The following is a 14787-nucleotide window of genomic DNA, read 5'->3' as shown; positions in this document are numbered from 1 at the left end:
GGCACGGGCAGGTGCTCCTGTTGGAATCTCTTGCACCTGTGGGTGCACGTACCAACACATCCTGAAGTCAGGCCGCTTCTCGTACACTGAGTTCTCGGAAATGAGCCGCTTGAGCCGGGACTTGGAGGGGACGGTGGCGTCCTCGCCAGGGGCAGGGGTTTGCAGGCAGGTGGCAGAGGGGCTCAGGGGGCTGCCGTTGTGCTTGCTGAGCAGTCCCCGGCGGCAGTGCTCCTGGAACTTCCGGATGATGACCTTGCTCCCGTTCACGTTGCCATGCAGCAGCGGCAGCAGCTGGGCCAGGATTTGCTGGTCCCTCTTCTCCCGCTTGGAGGCCTTGGGTGTCTGCTCCTCCCGGGCGGGCGCAGTCTCCAGGAAGCAGGCTGCAAACTGCTGCAGCACCTTCAGGTCCTCGTCCGCACAGTCCCCATCAGCCACCCACACGCAGCCGATTTTCACTGGCTGCAGGACGCGAAACCGCTTCCCCTTGGCCAGAAACTTCGTCCCACTCCTTGGCCTTCAGTTTCTGGCGGACCTTGTGGTTCTCAGGGTCGGCGCACTCCTCTGTCACACCTTCATCCTCAGACAGGTACCCATGGGGCACAAAGAGAGAAAGTTGCCACGCAGAACCACACAGGGAATTGCATCCAAGAAAAGGGCAACAGCAAGCTGAAATTGTAAGAAGAGGCTTACATATAGCAAGTAGGTTAGGTTAGCAGGGTTTAACAAACTTCCTGTAGATTGACTGTTTCAATCATTCCATGGGCCCAAAGAAAGAGGTCCTCCTAGATGTTTAGTATCAGGGTTTTTGGCAGTTGGATATATGTGTTGTAATCTAGGAGTGTTAGTGTCTGAAAAGGGAAATAGTTGAGGTATGAGTTTAGCAAATTGTCCACACAAGGGAAATTGAGAGCTTTTTAGCCATAATCTCAAAATAAGATTAATACAGCACTTACAAAATATTACAAAAACATCTATACTTTTTCTATCAAAGCCTTCAAAATCTAAACCTGTACCTATTACTCATTCCAAAGCTAGTTCTACATTTTTATATATTTGTATATATTTTATATATTTTTATATGTATTATCTATATTTGTAACAGTAGCAACTCACTTCCTATTATAAAAATCTTTACTAGTTTTCTGTGGCTGCTGTTACAAAGTATTACAAACTTGGTAACCACTTTATAGTTACACTATCTCATAGTTCTGGAATCTGGAGGTCCAAATCAAGGTTTCAGCAAGGTCATAGTAAGTCTGAAAGATATAAGAAAATATCTACCCCATGCCTTTGTCTTAGAATGAATTAGAGCTTAGGGGTTAAAAATTCAAACTGAAAATTCCAGGAACTAGATTTAAGTTCAATATTCTTTATTTTCTACTGCTGTGATACTAAGTATTTTAACTACATCTTAGATCCAATGTAGTTACATTATTGTTAGAAGCAAAAATGGTATAATTTCTTTAAAATAAATATTTAATGCCCAACACAGTATTCAGTCAATACATGTGAGTTGTTATATGTCACCAATTCAATATTTTTAGATCATATTTGGTAAGAAATATTTGAAATTATTCTTTATTTATTTCACATTTCATTATATCTTACATATGTGACTTTTAGGTAATTTTTTTTTTTTTTTTTTTTTTTTTTTTTTTTTTTTGAGACAGTGTCTTGCCCTGTCTCCAGATGCTAGGCTGGAGTACAATGGCTCTATCTCGGCTCATTGCAACCTCCACCTCTAGGGTAATATTTAAGTGTTAAATTACTTCAGTGGGATCATCAGTGATTATAATTTTAATTTTCCTAAAAATTCTAATGGAATATTTATCTGTTTCTATAACATACAACTCATAGACTTAAACTTGAGACTATATAAAAATATGTAAAATTCACTAGTTGAAGATTTATGTCTCCAGAGAGGATTAGCTTATCATGAGAAGCCATATTGAAACAACTGGATAAACAGATAAATTATAATAATCACGTTTTGAAAAATGTCATACTACTATGAAAGGAAGAAGATTGTATTGGCAAAAATTGTATACAACTTTGAGATTTTCCCAGGTGAACTGCTGATCTTTAGTCACTTTCTTCGTATAATTATATATCAATTTCGGATGTAGGCTAAGGGCTGAGCTTAGAATATTCAGAAGAACTCTACTGAAGGAAAAGAGAAACCAGCAATGCTTTTGATGTTTGTCCAGGAAGGCATGAGGCGTTACTGTACAGAAGAGCACACATACACAGCCAGTTTTCTTTGTGGGGCATTTACTAAGTTTACAGCTTGAAATGCTGGAGACCCTGTGATAAAGCTTTTAAAGGTCAGAGCAAAATGTTCTGAAGCCTACTGTTTTGGGAAAATGAAATCCAGCTAGAAAAAAGATGCTTTGAAAAAACAAAGTATTGGTCACCCTCTCAAGTTATTCAGATTTTGAAACCATGTGGGTTTTGTAGGATAAAGAACTAACATGAAAATTACTGGATGGTACAACTAAATATTCTGGAATCTTTCAGGCCTTAAGAGAACCATTGGCCAGATTCCTAGTCAATAGCCTAAGAGGGGGCATAACTAGAGATGAACAAAAAATAAATCAAGTCATACTAAACCAAAACATTTCCCTGGTTCCTGACGAAATGAGGGGTATGCATTGAAATATGGGAAAAATCATTTCACATACAGTATTTTTTTTGGTGGGTATATATATTTATATATATATACATGACATGTGCATATATATATGTAGCGTGTGTGTGTGTGTGTGTGTATATATATATATATATATTGATTTCAGAATGTCATACAGACCAAAATACCTTTGTGGGAACTCCAGAATCTAGTTAAAACGTTATAGTAGTGCAGGAAAATATAGCACTGAAATAGGTACAAAGATAAATTTTACTTACCCAAATGACCTCCTCCTACAAGAAAGCATAAGTACCAGGAGAGATGTCTTAATCCATTTTGTGATGCTATAACAGAATGCCACAGATTGAGAAATTTATAGTGAACAGAAATTTATTTCTCACAGTGGAGGCTGGGAAGTTAAAGACAGAAGGGGTTGGTATCTGGTTAGGCTTTCTGTTGCGTCATCCATGGTAGAAGGAGCAAGAAAGTAACAGAGAGAGAGAGAGAGAGAGAATTAAAAGGGGGCTGAGCTCCCTGTTTTATAATGAACTTACTCTAGTAATAATGGCATCAATTCATTTACCTTGCCCTCGTGGTCTAATAATTTCATATTAGGCACCACCTCCAAACACCGTTGCATTGAATATTAAGTTTCCAAAGGATACTTTTCGGAGGACACATTCAAATAACAAGAGACCATCTTGGATGGCAATTTTTGCTTTGGAGCAAGAGAGAGTGGGACATGTGTCCATTGTCCCCAGCATATTAATACACAGCAAGAGATGAGTTTCTGTCTTGTGTCACCAAGAGCACCGTTGGAACTGGCATAATTTGGACACCTGGAAGCAACTAAAAACAAAAGAAAGAAGCTCCTGACTTGATGTAGGAAGAACAACTTTGCAAGGTTGGGAAAATTTGCAGAACTTGAGACTTCTCCTCAGTATGCCTAAGGTGGAAAACAGATTAAAAGTTATTTCAAAGTGATTTAATTAATGCACAAAATAGTAGAAAAAAATGAGAATAACAACAGCTGAAACAATTAAAAAACATATAACAAGATAATAGATATTAATGTAGCTAGGCCAGCCATTACATTAAATTAAATAGACTAAGTACACTGAATTACACACAAATTGTCAACCAAGATTTAAAAGAAAAGTAAGACTTAAATTCTGTTTATTAAAGGTACATTTTAAGGGCAAAATATATTAAAAATAAAAACTTGAAAAAAGTATCACTTAAAACTAACTTTAAGAAGTTGATGTGGCATAGTAGAACAAAGCAAAGTATTCTGTAAGCCAAGAGCTATTCGGAGTGATAAGAAGGTTGTGTCATTCAATAAAAATAAAAATTCAATAGAAAAACATGATAGAATTTTATGCAACTACTAACAGTGTTGAATATATATATAAAACAAATAGTTACAGGAATAAAAGAAAAAAATAGATGAATCCACAGGCACAGTTGGAAATTTTAACAGTTATGGCAGGCAGTTAAACAATACATAAGAATACATAGAGATATCCTACAACATACTTAACAGATTTATGCTATATAACACCATTTCACAACGGCAAAATAAGTAGTTTCAAAAAATACATGTGGAGCAATAAGCAAAACTACTGTATGTTCAGCTGAAAACAAAATCTGACAAATTCCAAGGGATTTAAATCATGAAAGATCTCTAAAACCAGTGAAATTAAACATAAGTCAATAAAAGAAAGTTAGCTGAAACATTCCTGGATATTTGGAAATTAAACAACAAATTCCTGTGTAACCCATTGGTCAAAAAATAAAGCAAAAGTTTTAAAGTATTTTGAACTGGGTGATTGTGGAAATATGACATATCAGAACCTTTGGGATGCAGGAACAGTAGTACTCAATGAGAAATGTATTACATTAAGTAGTATAAAGTATAAAACAAGGAGTTTTAAAATTAATGCTCTGGGGAGCTCTGAGAACAGATACAAAAAACAGCAAATTAAATCCAAATAAAGTAGAAAGAAAGAATTCCTAAAGGTAAGAGTAGAATCAAGGTCACCAGAAGCTGATGTGTAGTAGAGAAAAACAACAAAGTAAAAAGTTTATTTTTTTTAAATAAAAAAATAAAACATAGTTTACAATATCATCAATGAAAAGGAGATATTATTACAGATATTATGGACATTCAAAGATAATGAGAAGATTCTCAAAAAAACTCTACATACATATATACACATATATGTACACATATATACACACACACACACATATATATATATATATATATATATATATATATATATATATATAACATGCAGTAGACTAACTCTTAGGAAAGCACAGGATAATAGTGAAAATAATCATAATCTTATGTTTGCTTAAAATAGAAATTGTTTCTATAATTTAAACATTGTTTTACGACCATCCTCTAAAAAATAATCTAGCCCTGTTACCTTAAGAAATAAAAATAAAATTCTAAGCCCCCAACTGGCTGAACAGGTCCCCTCTTGGAGAAAGGACCCTAGAGAAACCTTAGAAGCTGAGTTCCTGGCAATGATCATATGAGAAGTTGGGCATGCTTCATTCTATCCCCTACTTTGTTAATTGCCATTAGGTTTTCTTCCCTAAAGTCTAAACAGAACTGAGCCCTTTCAAAAAAACTCTGTACTGATGGTGTGGATTACTTATCTTTCCAGACACAAAACAAAGACAAGATGAGACTAATCTTTCCCTCAACCTTCCCTGAATTGTCTGTTTTCTCTATTCCCTTTTTCTTCAAAGGTTTGCCTCATCATGTGTAAAATGGAGATTTACCAGATGCTAACTAAACTATCACAAGTATGTAATCATTAGTCTCACTGAAATAAATACCAATTTTATAAAAAGTATTTTATAGAAAAGGAAAAGAAGAAACATTTTATAACTCATTTTCTTCAGTCAGCTTGTCTTTAATTTCAAACCTGACAGAAATATTACAGGAAAATAATTTGCTGGCTGCTATAATTTGACTACTTGTCTCCTCCAACAATCATATTGAAATTTATTCTCTTATGTGGCAGTATGGAGAGACTGGTCCTTTAAGAGGTGATTAGAAGGGCTCTGTTCTCATAGCTTAGTCTAATCAGGAAGTAATGAATTAATAAATTAATAGATGATCACCTTACTAAGATTGATGGCTTTATAAGATGAAAGAGAGACCTGAGTTAGCATGATTAAACCGCATAGTAACCTCAGTAGATGGGATGCATAAAAAGCCTTTGTTCGACTCAAATATTCAGTTTTGACAAATCTCTCAGCAAATAAAAGATAGAACACTTTCTCAAATCAAAACTACATTTAAACTACAGAAGGAGGGTGAAGTTGGTCACGCCTGTAATCCCAGCACTTTGGGAGGCCAAGGTGGGTAGATCACTTGAGATCAGGAGTTTGAGACCAGTGTGACCAACATGGTAATAACAAACTCTCTATTAAAACTACAAAAATCATCAGGGGGTGGTGGCAGGTGCCTGTAATCTCAGCGACTTCGGAGGCTGAGGCAGAAGAATCACTTGAACTCTGGAGGCGGAGGTTTCAGCGAGCTGAGATCAGGCCATTGCACTCCAGCCTGAATGACAGAGTGAGACTCCATTTCAAAACAAAACAAATCACCGAAAAAATTCCAACTACACAAAACATTGTATTCAATGACGTAATATTGAACACATTCTCCCTAAGATTAGGAAGAGTCCATCTCCAATATCACCACTTCTATTCAACATTGTTTGATATTTTAGCCATTGAATAAAAAACAAAACAAAAAAAAACTGCAGTAAAAAACGTAAAGATTGGAAAAGAAGTGCAATCTTTATTATTTGCAAGTGGCATGATTGTGTACATAGCTTTTTAATGTTAAAACATAATTACTAAGTGAATTTATCAAGTTTGTCCAAGGTAAATACAACATAAAAAGTAATTGTATTTTTATATATTAGTATCAAAAATTTAAAAATAAATAAAACAAATTAGCAAAATGAAAATAGAAAAATCACACAAAATGTATAAATTCATATCATTAAAATTTTGAAGACATCTGTACTGTATACTCTATCAGTGAGGGGTAAAGAGACTTAAATAAACTGAGAGTTGCACTATAGGAATAAATTGAAATGTTCAGTTATGTTAACATATCCATACTCCTGAACATAGACTGTGTGCTGTTGGTACATGGGTACACAAATGATCAAATTAAAGAACAAAGGGTGCTGAAATAGACCCATTTATATCTGATTACTGCTATGGTCTGAATGTGTCTCTCAAAATTTATACTTTGAAACTTAATTGCCAATGTGAAAGTCTTAAGGAGTGGGTATTTTAGGGATGAAAGTGTAGTAATGAGAGTGTAGCCCTCATGGATAAAATTAGAGTCCTTGGTGAAAGGATGTGAGGCAACTCTCTTCCTCTTTTGTGCCATGTGAGAGAAAAGTGTTAGTATTCTTTTTAACTTTCTGTCCTTTCCGCCACGTGAGGTCACCTAGGGAAGGTGCCATGTATGAGAAACAGGACTTCACCAGACCCTGAACCTGCTGGCACTTTGATGTTGGACTTCTCAGCTTTCATAACTGTTAGAAAACAAAAAAACTGTTCTTTAAAAATTTCCCAGACTCATATATATTGCTATAGCAGCACAAACAGAGGTAGTTACCTTAATTAAATGAACAATTCCAATAGAATTCAGTGGATTTAGATAATCAGTTTAATAAATAATACTATAGTCATTCCCTTCATTTAAAAATTTGAGCAGATATTTATTTGAGAGTAATGCCAGAACTACATGCAAATGTAAGGTAATACAAAGTTAGAAAAAATTAGGATGCTTGTTTTCATAAACATGGGTTTGAAAATTATGTTCGTCATGTTAAATGTTTGCGGGTACATAGCATGTATATGTGTACATATTTATGGGGTACCTAAAATAATTTGATCCAGGAATACAATGCATAATACATAGGGTAAATAAGGTATCTGTCACCTCAAGGATATTTATTCTTTCTTTATGTTACAAAGAATTCAATTATACTATTTTAATTGTTTTTAAATGTATAAAAATTATTGTTCACTGTAGTGACCTTGCTGTGTAATCAAATACTCAAGCTTATTCACTCTCTCTAATTTTATTTTTGTACCTATTAAACCATCCCCACTTCTACCCCATCCAACCCTTCCCAGCCTCTGGTAACCATCATTCTACTCTTTATCTCCAGGAATTCAGTCGTTTTAATTTGTAGCTCTCACCACTAAGTGAGAACATGCAAAGTTTGTGTTTCAGTGCCAGGCTTATTTCACTTAACATAATCATCTCCAATTCCATTCATGTTGTTGCAAATGACAGGATCTCATTCATTTCTGTGGCTGAATTGGACTCCATTGTGCATACGTAACACATTTTCTTTGTCTGTCTGTCTGTTGCTTCCAAATCTTGGCTATTGTGAACAGCGCTGTAATAAACATGGGAATGCAAATATCTCTTCTGTATGCTGATTTTCTTTCTTTTGGGTATATACCTAACATTTTGATTGCTGGATCACATGGTAGCTCTATTTTTAGCTTTTGGAGGAACCTCCAAACTGTACTTCATAGTGACTGTAATAATATATATTCCCATCAATGTGTATGTCATTGCATCCCAGAGGACTAGTGTCACAGTGCACTAACTCCATTGCTGTCGAGAATGCAGGAGGAAGCCATCCTCAGATGCTACTCACCCAAGGCAAAGGGGCGATGGCTTTTCCCTCAACAGATGCATACATGGTTCCTCGGGTCCCTTCCACTGGCATCAGCCACCACCAGCTTTCTGCTGAGGGAACAACTCTCCCAGAGATAGCTGCATGGTTGGATGTAATAGACACCATTTCAGACTTGCTTGTGACTTATTCTTATTAAACATATTCTTAAGCTTTCCAATTCTGTAAACTGGGTAGACTAACATCTGACTGCAAACTTATACCTGAAGGCTTTAGGAAAAAGAAAGGAGATTGTTTAGGAGCATTTTGTAGCTTCTTAGCTGTGATATAATAGCTACTGATAGGAATGTGCTGAAGTGGAAAGACTGAACCAGTATTTGAGTCCAATAGTCTGGAATCACATCCAGTCACTGTGTGTGAGTTCTTAACATCTTCAGAGCAAGTTTTCCTCTATGACTTATGAGTCAATTAATTCCATGTTTTCTGTCCAACCTCCTTTCTAAACTCCAGGCCCACATTTCTAGAGGCCTCCTGGACATTTCCTCCTGAATATGGCACAGGCTCCCAAACTGAGCATACCCCAGGCTGAACTCCACACTCTCACTCACCCATGTGTTTCCTCTCGTGGTGACTGAAGTCCCTGTCCTTCCAGTTTCATAAGCCAGAGATCCAGAATTGTCTTGGACTCCTCTCTCTTTCTCACTCCACCTCCAGTTAGCCACTTAATGTGGAGTTTTGCTTCCAGATGAGCAAATCCATCCCTTCCTCCCTGCTCCCATGGCTCCTTCACGGTGCATACTGGTATTAGCTTTCCCTTAACCTACTGCAACACCCCTCTTCTCACTGCCTCCTACCAGCATCCTGCTTCAAGCCTTCCGTTGTGCCTGTTGCCTGTGTGGCCCAAAGCCCCACCCCCTAAGCCCAGCTTGCAGGGCTATTCAAGTCCAGGCACCAATGCCCTTCCCGCCCCACTCCTGGCCCCTCCTTCCTACTGCCCAGTGCTTCCAGGCGACAAGGCCAGTGTCCTCCTGCTTCCATGCTGGAGCACTCGATATTCCCTTCGCCCGAACACCTGACTCTCCTCAGGGTCCGATCAGGTGCCTACTTCAAGAGCCAGTCAGAAATCTTCTCTGGCTGTGCCTTCATCCCCAACCCCATGGAGGCTCCCAGGGCTCTGGCTCCACGGCCCTGTGTGCACACCTGGTCTTTCCCCCATGCTGCATTGTTATCTGCCTATGTGCCTCTCTCCTCCCAGCAAACTTCCAAACTCTTGTGGGCAGGGATTGTGTCCCAGAGCACTCTGCATCCCAGGGCCAGGCCAAGTGCACGGTGTATAGTATGTATTCAGTAAAAGCCCAACATAGCCAGGTGTGGTGGTGGGTGCCTGTAGTGTCAGCTACTCAGGAGGCTGAGGCAGGAGAATCACTTGAACCCCATGTCTCAAAAAAAAAAAAAAAAAGCATATGAAATGGATGTTTGATCCTCTATTTCCCCAAACTCAGCTACTCTGGAAGGAATGTACACAAGGGCTGTGCCCCTTATATATGTGCCCAGCCAGTAAGTGGCAATGGAAGTGTCACTGCGTGCAAGCACATGGCCCTTTCTGGCGTCCTATCAGGCAGGCTGAAAACCCCGGCTCACAGGTAGGCAGGTGTATCTGGAACACAGGGCTCACTCAGATAGAGCTCCTAAGACCGCAGTTTGCATACCCGCAGATAGGGGAGTTGATTATTTTGGCTTCTTGGATTCTCTGGGAATAACCTCTGAGCCCAACGCTAATTCTCTTTTCCTCTTTCAGGGCCCTCTGCCAAACATCTGTTCTTAGATGACTTACATGTCTGGCTCGAGTTTATAGAGATCTTGGAAACGCCCCCATATCCAGGAAAAGCCCTTATGGAGGAGATGGAGAAGATCTGTGCTTTTGTGCAGGGAATATTGGAGCTGGATTCATAGCAGCCTGGGAGACTGAAATTAGCTGTGTGATCTTGGGCAGGTCACATCACTCCCCAGAAGGTGGATGGGTTTTAGTGCCCCCACAGACCAACGCTTGAATACTGGCTCTGTTCTGGAACTTCCCAGCTATGCAGATGGGCAAGTTATTTGCATTTTGACTGCCTTATTTTTCCCAGCTGTGAAATGGTGACAAACACCAATTTCATGAAGTAGATACAGGGATGAGGTAGGAACCACGTGTCTACAATGCTGTTCAGTTTATAACTCAGGAAGGAGGGCACCTGTGCCAGCAGGCAAGGCCTATGGCACAGGGGTTTGGAGTGCGGCTTCAGGAGGCAATGGCCAGGCTCACATCCTGCATCTTCCCATTTCTAGCTGTGTGACTTTGGACAAGTTATTTCCCCTTTTACCTCAGTTTTCCTGTCTCGAAAATAGAAATAAGAATAATCCTCTCTTCTAGAGTTATTGTTAAGTATGGAGCAAACACATCCATGTGAAACCTATAAAATAGTAAAGAAAAAATAATAATCAAAGGAATCCGTGTGGGTAAAGGAAGAGTGGAAGGAGGAGGATGCTGCAGCCACCGCCACCGCCGCCGCCACTGGGCCCCAGGACCTTCACCTGCTGTTTGAGAGGCCCAGGCCACCCGGGTTTCTGGGTCACCTGGGTTTCTGGTCCCTAGCCCATCAGAGCTCTGCGCTGGCTTCCTGGAGCCAACATAGCTGGCAGTGCCCCCACGCCTGGCGAGGCCACCCCGGTTCTATGAGATGAGGTGGGTGAGAAGCTAACTGGACCTGGGGCCGTGGCTGCTGCCCGCCTCTATGGTCTGGAAGTTGCTACCCCTTGCTCTATGGCCGCTTGGCTCCTCCACCACCACCTGCTGCAGCGCGCGGAATCCTTTACCTTCTCAGCAAGACCCCACCGGAAGCCCTTTCAGTGACACCACCTCTGCTTGTGCCGGCCCCACTGGCCCAGTCCCCACCTAGGAGCCCTGGCCCAGCTCCCGCGGGTAGGTGAGGGGAGGGGAGGAGCTGGGGCCGAGCTCCATCTCCCCATCCTTAAACCAGGTCCTAGAGCTGAGGTTTTAAGCCAAGGCTGGAGGGTAAAGGTCATAACCTCACCAGCCATCTATGAGATCATGGAACAGAAGCCTCAACCCCCACAAGACCAAACATCACATGGATTGTGGGGTCATTGGGAGAGCAGAGGTCACAGTCTCCAGAGACCTCTGTACATGGGAATATGGCTCATCTCTGGGGCCATGGAGCCTCCTCAGGAGCACCTTTGCCTCTCTAAGGGCCTCTAGGCCCTGGGCCTGCCTCCTTAAGGGCTCACTAAGCCAGAGGCCAAAGTGCCCCTTCCCTTCACTTACCACCCAAGTCCTCATGCCCTCTGAGGTCTGGGAGAGGAGGGACTCAAGGAAGGGGAATTCCATGTACATGTACATATTTATTACCCGTTTCATGTAGCCTCAGACCTTTTGTACATTTTTACAGCGGTGCCCCTTCCAACAGTATCCTTCTTGGTTAATTAACTCCTCAAACTGGTTTTAAAAAAAATCTTTATGAAGCTGATTTCCTCTGATGATCCTATCTAGGTACATTTTCTCTAGAATCCCATAAGCAGCAGGTTGCTGGCACTTTTCATCCTCAAGAGTAACTAGCATCTGAGAATACTGCTGTCCTGCTGATGCTAAGATGGTACAGTGCTAACCATGTTTTATGGCCTCTTGTCTTTAACTTTCATGGACTATTGTCTTGTAAGAGAGCTCATTGTACCTTTGTGCAGCTTCAATGAATTTTCTTCTATAATCAAGAACACATGCATAGCATACCTTATAATGTATTAGTAATTGTTCATTGACTGATTCATTCTGAAGCAATGATGCACAATTTATGTAAGCCTCCACCTGGACTGGAACATCATCCTCCCGACATAGCCTAGCAAGCTTCAAGTAAGTCTCCCATTTATAATCTACATTGTATTGCTTTTGTCCTGTTTCCAAAGGAATTCCCACCAACACTTGGGCAGCATTTCTCCAATCTTCTTTCTCATATATGGATGCAAGATGCTGCCTTATGGAAGAAAACTGCTCCTCAAATGAAATGACTCTAGGCTGGATCTTTTCCAAGGTGAAGTGATAGATTTATTTGGCTGTGCCATCAGGCAAGTTAGGGAGATGTGTGCAAAAATCAGTCAACAACGGCCCTGAGATCACGAGACTAACATTCTCATTTATCATTGCTTCCACAAAAGCTTTCACTGAATGGCTTTTCCCCACATCTGATGATACTTGCCAGCCAGATCCTCATGAGAACAACTCATAAAGATCTTTTTTATGCTCCTTTTCTCAGTTACCTGGCCAGCATTTGGAATTGCCTCTATTTTGGATAAAAGCCATTTCAACTGGGGTGGGATGATATCTTGTTATGGATTTACATTTCTATAATGATAATGTTGTGCATCTTTTCATACACCTTTTAGCCATTTGTGTGTCTTTTGAGAAATGTCTATTCAGGTATCTTGCCTATTTTAAAATCAGATTATTGTATTTTTTCCCATTGAGTTTTTTGAGCTCCTTATGTATTCTGGTTATTAATCCCGTGTCAGATGAAGAGTTTGCAATTTTTTTCCAATATGTGGGTTATCACTGTACTGTGTGGATTGTTTCCTTTGCCATGCAGAGGCTTTTTAACTTGATGTGATCTCATTTGTCCAGTTTGGCTTTAGTTACCTCTTCTCATGGGGTATTAATCAAGAAACTGTTGTCCAGTTCAATGTGCTGAAGAATTTCCCTTATGTTTTCATTTATTTAGTTCAAGGTCTGAGACTAAAGTCTTTAAAATTCATTTTGATTTTCTTTTTGCATATGGTGAAAGACAGTGGTCTAGCATCATCTTTTGCGTATGGATATCCAGATTTCACAGCACCATTTATTGAAGAAACTGTCCCTTTCCCAATGTATGTTCTTAGCACCATTGGCAAAAATATTTCATATATATATATACACACACACACACTCACACGTGCACACACACACACACACATATGTCACTGGGTTTTCTATTCTGTTCTATTGGTCTATGTGTCTGTTTTTAGGCCAATACCATGCTGTTTTGGTTACTCTAGCTCTATAGTATAATTTGAAGTCAGTTAACATAATTCATTAATTTCTTTTCTTCCCTTTTGCTCAGGATATCTTTGACTATTTCTGAGTATTTTATGGTTCCACATAAAGTTAAATTTCTTTATATTTCTGTGAATAACATAATGGGTATTTTGATAAGAATTGCATTGAATGTGCAGACTGCTTTAGGTAGTATGGACATTTTAACAATGCATATTCCTGCAATTCATGAATATGAAATATCTTCCTATTTTTTATGTTCTCCTCAATATCCTTCACTAATATTTTAAAGCTTTTATCCCAGAGATCTTTCACTTTATTGGTTAACTTAAATCCTAGGTATTTTATTTTATTTTTAGTATTGTATATGAGATTATTATCTTGATTTTCTTTTCAGATTCTTCCCTGTTGACATATAGAAACGCTACTGCCTTGGTGCTGATTTTATATCCTAAAACTTTATGAAATTTATTATTTGTAATAATTTTTTTCATAGAGTCTTTAAGTTTTTCCAAAAATAAAATTATACAACCTGCAAACAAGTATAGTTTAACAACTTCCTTTCCAATTGGATGACCTTTATTTCTTTCTCTAGTGTAATTGCTCTAGCTAGGACTTCCAGTATTATGTTGAGCAACAGCAGTGAAAGTGGGCATCCTTGTTGTGTTGCTTATCTTAGAAGGGAGGCTTTCAGTTTTTTGTTGTTTAATATGATACTAGCTGTGAGTCAGTCACATATGGCTTTATTGTGTAGAGGTATGTTCTTTCTACCCATAATTTTTTGAAGGTTTAATACATGAATGAATGTGGAATTTTACAAATACTTTTCAGCAACTATTGAAATGATTGTATGGTTTTTGTCCTTCATACTGTTCATATAATTTATCTCATTGATTGATTTGAATTTGTTGAAAATTATTCCTGCATTCCAGGGATAAATCCCATTTGGTCATAGTAAATGATCTTTCTAACATGTTGCTGAATTCTGTTTGCTAGAACTTTGTTTAGAATTTCTGTGTCAAGGTTCATCTGAGATATTGATCTGCCGTATTTTGTTGTTTTGTTTTGTTTTGTTTTTATGTGTCTCTATCTAGTTTTGATATCAGGGTAATACTGGCAGTGATATGGTTTGGGTGTGTCCCTACCCAAATCTCATCTTGAATTGTAACTCCCACAATTCTCACATGTTGTGGGTGGAACCCAGTGGTAGGTGATTGAATTATGGAGGTGGGTCTTTCCTGCATTGTTCTCCCAATAGTGAATGAGTCTCAGGAGATCTGATGGTTTTAAAAATGGGATTTTTCCTGCACAAACTCTCTCTTTGACTACTGCCATCCACATAAAATGTGACTTGCTCCTCCTTGCTTCTACCATAA

The 14787-nt window shown here is 39.1% G+C and overlaps 1 long non-coding RNA gene and 1 pseudogene across 1 annotated transcript; both read right to left on the bottom strand.

Annotated features, from left to right (window-relative positions):
• Nucleotides 1-2836: 2836 nt before the first annotated feature.
• LOC118152687 (uncharacterized) lies at nt 2837-11344 on the bottom strand. The gene is made up of 5 exons (XR_004741416.3): nt 11188-11344; nt 10695-10784; nt 8353-8471; nt 3213-3575; nt 2837-3082 (listed from the first exon to the last, which is right to left on the bottom strand). It is a non-coding gene; the product is annotated as an uncharacterized LOC118152687 (long non-coding RNA).
• Nucleotides 11345-11833: 489 nt separating this feature from the next.
• LOC103792495 (COP9 signalosome complex subunit 4 pseudogene) overlaps nt 11834-14787 on the bottom strand; it is a 161849-nt pseudogene continuing 158895 nt past the window's right edge.

The sequence above is a fragment of the Callithrix jacchus genome, chromosome 4, assembly GCF_049354715.1.
Source record: "Callithrix jacchus isolate 240 chromosome 4, calJac240_pri, whole genome shotgun sequence".
NCBI classification, from domain to species: Eukaryota; Metazoa; Chordata; class Mammalia; order Primates; family Cebidae; genus Callithrix; species Callithrix jacchus.
This window is presented reverse-complemented; position numbering and strand designations above follow the sequence as displayed.